General features: G+C 43.2%; 1 non-coding gene across 1 annotated transcript; it reads left to right on the top strand.

Moving 5' to 3' along the window:
- Positions 1-6,085: 6,085 nt before the first annotated feature.
- Trnag-ccc (transfer RNA glycine (anticodon CCC)) lies at positions 6,086-6,156 on the top strand. Its single transcript has one exon. It is a non-coding gene; the product is annotated as a tRNA-Gly (tRNA).
- The last annotated feature ends 405 nt before the right edge of the window (positions 6,157-6,561 follow it).

Raw genomic sequence — 6,561 nt, forward strand, 5'->3', positions numbered from 1 at the left:
CACACACACACACACACACACACTAACACCAGTCATAACGAGTTCGAATACCGAGATTCACGCAACGATAAAAATTCGGAATACATTAGCGACCGGTCCAGCGAGACACACGAAGCGGGAGGGAATGACTGATACGTGTTACTAAGGTCTCCCGGTCTCTCCTCCCCCCCCCCCTCCCCCCCCGAAGAATAAGAAGAGAGTGAAAAGATTGACAGCCGGATGATATAATAAAAAGGTAATACATGTGGTGATAAAAGGAAGAATAGGAACAAAAAATAACAGCAGAAATAAAACACACAAAATATTAAAGCAGAAGTGGAAGCAGGAATGATAAAATAAAGAATAGCGAAAAAAAAGAGAAAAAAAACAACAGGAATAAAGCATGATAGGTGAAGCAGAAGTGATGGAAAATGAGAATTGACTCCTTTCCCTCTCCTCCTTCCTCCTCCTCTAATTCTACAGATATAGGGATGAATCAATGAGTTATCCCTTCTCTATCCAAGCCCCCCCCCCCCATTTCAGAAACCTTTACAAGACCAAATTAAGTGCTTGTCTCTCTATGTCCTAAAGTTGAAAGGTCTTCATCTCTACCCACGCACGTTACGGTACCTCCCCACCTCTTAATTAACCCATCCAACAGCCCATAACATATATGTCATCCCTTCCCTATTTAATTCCACACACACATTCCTTTCACATACCTTTACTAGACTAACTGAAGTGCTTTTTCCTCTCTATGTCCTAAAGTTGAAACGTATTCGTCTCGGCCCACGCACGTATCATTCCACCTCCTCTTTATTAACCTAACTTATAGCCCTTAATAAGTAACTCTTTCCTTCTTTATCTAATCCCATGTATACACATTTCTAGAAACCCTTACAGGTCCTGAAGTGCTTGATACTCTGCGTTCTAAAGGTGAAAGGTTTCCGTCTCGGCCCACGCACGCACCCTTCCCCCTCCTAATTAACCGAACTAATAGACCATAAATAGCGGCTTGATTATATGAATTACTCGTCTCTCTGCTTCCTGGAGATGTATCGTTTTCACTCCAGCTCATTCACGTACTCTCTCATCACCTACTTCTGACATCAACCTAACTAATAACATTAAATTAAATATCTACTAAAACGAATGTAAAACCAGTCATCTTTTTTTGTTCTCGCTGTTTTGTTACTTTTTCTTCCCCGTGTCAAGTGTGAGGCGAACCAAGAACCCTTATCATGAATATTCATGAATATTTGGGTAATTTGTCACTCTTGATTTCTCGTCTTCTCTGTGTTGCAATTCTAAACCCCTTACCCTACGAGCAGCCAATCCTTCACGCATTTTTGGATATCTCTTCACTCGTACGGAGAAAGGAGGGAAAGAAGTAATGAACGAATAATGGAAATAAGAAAATATGTAACTAGACAAAGGAAGAAAGAGAGGCGACAAAGAATAAGAAGAACAAGAAGATGAAGCAGAAGGAAAGCAAGAAAGACCAGATTAGCGAAAAAAGAACGAGTTTAAGAAGAAAAGAGAGAACAAAAAGGATGAGCGGAATAAAAGAAAAAAGAGTGGGAAAGAAAATGGATAAATGAGGAATTAGGAGAACCCGAGATTACGTAATTATGAGCACGGCAACGCAACAACCTATCCCTCGAGCCTATCCTTCACGAATTTCTGGGTAGTTTGTCACTCTTACTCCTTGTCTCATGTGTAAGGAAACCCAACAATCTTTACCCTACGAACAGCTTCAAAATTCTGCATGACTCGTTACTTTTATGCTCTTACGCACGAGCATCTCTTTCACGAATTTCTGAATAATCTGTTACTCTTTTTTCCCTTATACACAAGCGTCTCCTGTATGAATTTCTGAAGAACCTGTTACTCTCCATATCTCCCTATGTGCGAGCCTTCTGTATCTTCCACGAATTTCCATGTCTCGCCGGTTAGCTCGCCACTTTTCACTCCTCTTTCGAAATCGAGGTAAATTGCATCAGTAGGAATTTTCCGTCCTACCCGATCCTGTTTGTTCCCCGGCGGAAAAAAAATACAAATCCGGTTTATTCCCGTGAAGCGCCGGGCGGACGGACAGACGGACAGGCAGAGAGGGTGTGAGAGGCGACGCGTCACTCCTGGAATTCGATCACACTCGCTACTCCTCTTCACAAACGCGACGAATTTGGTCATCGCCTTTTTGTTTCAACTTTTTTAACGCGGTGCAAACGTTGGATGGATCAAGAGCTTCCACGCCGCTGTAGTTTTTTATATGGTTGTTATACGAGTGTGTGGTGGGTAGGTTTCAGGGCATCGTTGGCTGACTATACGAGAGATTGGCGTTCATGTGTGGCTTAAAATATCAGGTTCATTATAGCAGCGCGAGGGTATTATTAGCATGACAGGGTTTTGACACGATATTCTCACGTGCAATCTTTTTCTCTTTTTTTTATGACAGTGAATTGCGTCTTTTTTGTTGTTAATGGTGTGTGGCTTAACGTCTTTTAGTCATTATATTTGTCGCCTCATACCTTTTTGTCATTATATTTGCTTCCTCACACCTTTTTCTCATTATGTTTGTTTTCTCACACCTATTTTGTCATAATATTGCTTCCTGGCATCTTTCTTGTCATTATATTTGTTAATTCATTCCTCTTTGTTATTATATTTGTTAACTCACGTTTTTACTATAAATATTACGTCAAACCTATTTTTTTTTTCCTTAACTGGTTCTAATGCCGCCCCACTTCTGTTTGCACCACCACCATAACCACTGACAACAACAACAATCACTACTACTACTACTACTACTTCTACTACTACTACTACTACCGCTACTACTTTCACTACCAATTTTCCTTCCATCACCACCTTCATCACCTATTCCTCCTCCTCTTCCTCCTTCACCAAACGTCCTATGCGATGCGTAGCTCAAATTTCACTTGTTATTTCTGGCAGGTGGAAGATTGATGATCGAGGATTGTCTAAGGGGGGAACTGGGGGGAGAGGGAGGGGAAGTGTAATGGAGATGGGAGCAAGGGAAGGAAAGACGAAAGAAAAGGAAGGAGAAAGGGTGGGTGGGCTAGTATCAGGGAGGGGAAGGGAAAGAAGGAGGAAAGATAAAAGAGAGTCTATGAGTGATGGAGAAAAGAAAAGGGGGGAGGGAAGAAGGAAAGACGAAGAGAAAAAAGAGATAAGCAGAAAGGTATTGAGATGTAAAAAAAAGATAGGAAGGGAAAGAAAGAGTAAAGGAGGATGAAAGAGACATAATAAAAAAGGAGGAAGCTAAAGAGGGAGGGATGTGAAGGAGGAGGAAAGAAGGAAGGAGGAAAGCAGGAAAGCAAAGAGAAGAACATAAAGGGAGAGAGGGAAGAATGTAAGGAATGAAAAAAGGGAAATAATGAGGAAAGAAGGAAGAAAGAAAGGGAAAAAAGAAAGAAAGGAGTGATACAGGCAGTCAAGCTGGGAGAGAGAAGGAAAAGGAAGGGAAAGAAAAAGTAGAAGCGGAAAGGGAGGAAGGGAGGGAGGGAGAGAGAGGAGGAGGAGGAGGAGAGGGGAACAGAAATAAATGCGTCGGAAGGGAAGAGAGGATTACTGGTATAAAAAGGAGGAAATAAGTTGAAGGAGGCGATGAGGAGGAGAGAAAAACGGAGAGAAAAACGAGTGCGGGAAATGTGAGAGGGGAGACTTCGGTAATAGGAGAGGGGGGGGGGAGAGAGAGAGAGAGAGAGAGAGAGAGAGAGAGAGAGAGAGAGAGAGAGAGAGAGAGAGAGAGAGAGAGAGAGAGAGAGAGAGAGAGAGAGAGAGAGAGAGAGAGAGAGAGAGAGAGAGAGAGAGAGAGAGAGAGAGAGAGAGAGAGAGAGAGAGAGAGAGAGAGAGAGAGAGATAAAAAAAAACAAAAAAAAAAAAAAAAAAAAAAAAAAAAAAAAGAAAAGAGGTGCATGGGAATAAATGTGAAGAGGAGGAGGAGGAAGAGGAGGAGGAGGAGGAGGAGGAGGAGGAGAAGGAGGAGGAGGAGGAGGAGAAAAAGGAGGAGGAGGGACATGGGATAAAGAAAGTCAACGAGGGAGAAGCAGACGGAAGAGGAGGAGGAAGAGGAGGAGGAAGAGGAGGAGGAGGAATCACGAGAAGAGGAAATGAAGATGGAAAGGATGGTTATAGGTGAAGGGGGCGCGGATAATGATGCCTCTCTACGCCCTTTTTCGTATCTTTTACCATGAGTGTTTTGCCCTGATCACCCTCCCCTTCCTTGCCCTGCCCTGCCCTGCCCTGCTCTCCCTTCCCTTCCCTTCCTTTCCATGCCCTGACTGACTGACCGAACGGCTGGAGGTAAGTATGTATTTTGCACGTATGTATGTATTTTGCAAGTAAGTATGAATGTATTTTGCACGTAAGTATGTATTTTACGAGTTAATTATTTGAAGTTGAATATATTAAGGAATTTAAATGTTCATGGATGTCTTTGCTCCTTATTGCTTAGTTTGTGATTATTGTTTCTACTACACTTTTTTCTATCTATTTTACATCTATTATTATTTCTTCTTCCTCTTCTTACTATAATTACTGATACTTTGCTGCTACTGCTACTTCTACTACTACTACTACTACTACTACTACTACTATTACTATCACTACTACTACTATAATAATTAAGGACTTCTATTAATTAAAACCAGACATATCATCAAGTACCAAATCTCTAACCTCTTTTTTTTCTTCTTTCTTCTCCTCCTCCTCCTCCTCCTCCTCCTCCTCCTTCTCTCGTTTCCACCCAACAGCGTCCCTCAAATTCCCTCACCCTTGCCTACTTGAGTAACATAGGAGGACAAGAGTCATTGATCACCTCCCTCTCTCCTCTCTCTCCTCCCTCCCTCATGTTTCCTCATCCCTCCATTATCTTTTGCCTCCCTCTTTTTCTTTCGTTCCCATCCTTTCTTTCTTCCTCGTAGCTTTCTCTTTCCTTCTCGTCTGCGTGTTTCTGCTTTCTTTCTCTCTTTTCCCATCTCCCTTTCACCCTCATTTTGTCATTTTCCTCCTTCCTCCATTCTTTCCCTTCTACTTCTGTTACCTCTTCCCCTTCCTTCATCTCCCATCCTCATATTTTTACCCCTTTCCTTCCCTTACGAGCTCTTTTTGTGCCACTTTTATTTTTTATCACTTTGCTCTATATTGGCTTCACCTATTTTTCTCTCCCTCCTAACCTTCTTCTCTTTATTTTTTCCTTCCCCTCATGGTGTACCTACCACCTTCATCTTTCTCCCCCTTTTTTCTTCCTTTCTTTCCCCATTTCTTCTCGTTCCCATCACCTTCCCCCTTCCTGCCTTTCTCTACACCAGTTAAATCTATCCCTTCGTCTTCTTCCTCTTCTTTTTTTTTCTTCTTTTCTTCTTCTTCTTCTTTTTCTTCTTCTTCTACTTCTTCTTTGTCTTCTTCTTTTTCTTCTCCTGCTCGTCCTCCTCCTCCTCCTCCTCCTCCTCCTCCCCTTTCCTCCTCCTTTCTTCGCTTCTCCCTCTGCTCCCTCTCTCCCTCCCTTCCTCCTCTCTCCCTCCCTCTCTCCTTTATTCTCAAGCCCTCACCTGCTCTTCATTATCACCCTCCTCCTCCTCTTTCACACCTGTACCCACTCCCCCCTTGTCCCCCCCTCCTTATCACTGCTTCCGACCCTCGACAAACCTCTCCGGGAGCATAATGAAGAGAGAGAGAGAGAGAGAGAGAGAGAGAGAGAGAGAGAGAGAGAGAGAGAGAGAGAGAGAGAGAGAGAGAGAGAGAGAGAGAGAGAGAGAGAGAGAGAGAGAGAGAGAGAGAGAGAGAGAGAGAGAGAGAGAGAGAGAGAGAGAGAGAGAGAGAGAGAGAGAGAGAGAGAGAGAGAGAGAGAGAGAGAGAGAGAGAGAGAGAGAGAGAGAGAGAGAGAGAGAGAGAGAGAGAGAGAGAGAGAGAGAGAGAGAGAGAGAGAGAGTGTGTGTGTGTGTGTGTGTGTGTGTGTGTGTGTGTGTGTGTGTGTGTGTGTGTGTGTGTGTGTGTGTGTGTGTGTGTGTGTGTGTGTGTGTGTGTGTGTGTGTGTGTGTGTGTATAGTAGCATCCTCCTTCGTCCTCCCTCCTCGCCATGGCGCCGCTGGTGTAGTGGTATCATGCAAGATTCCCATTCTTGTGACCCGGGTTCGATTCCCGGGCGGCGCAGTGAATGAATGTTATTTTTTCCGACAATAACGAACAATCATGGGCTTGAATTAATTTTCCAACAATCTTGCAGCCATTGTATACGAACAGCATGTTGCATTGTACTGTTTTGATATCAGCCATATTCCTTTTACATAAATATCAGCTCAGTTCTAACGGCCAGCGTGTTTGACCATATATATTTTGATGATTATATGCGCCTACGGTAAAACTTCATGTACGTGTAAATGAGAGGGCGAGGAAAAAATGGGAGAGAAAGAGAAGGGAAGAAAAAGATAAAAAGAAGGGTATGAAGGACGGAAAGAAGAAAGGGAGGAAGGAAGACGGAGAGGAGATGAAGAAGTGTGTGTGTGGGGGGGGTATGAAGGAACGGAAAGAATAAGAAAGTAAGGAGGGAGAACAGGC

Source organism: Eriocheir sinensis, chromosome 40 (genome assembly GCF_024679095.1).
Source record: "Eriocheir sinensis breed Jianghai 21 chromosome 40, ASM2467909v1, whole genome shotgun sequence".
NCBI classification, from domain to species: domain Eukaryota; kingdom Metazoa; phylum Arthropoda; class Malacostraca; order Decapoda; family Varunidae; genus Eriocheir; species Eriocheir sinensis.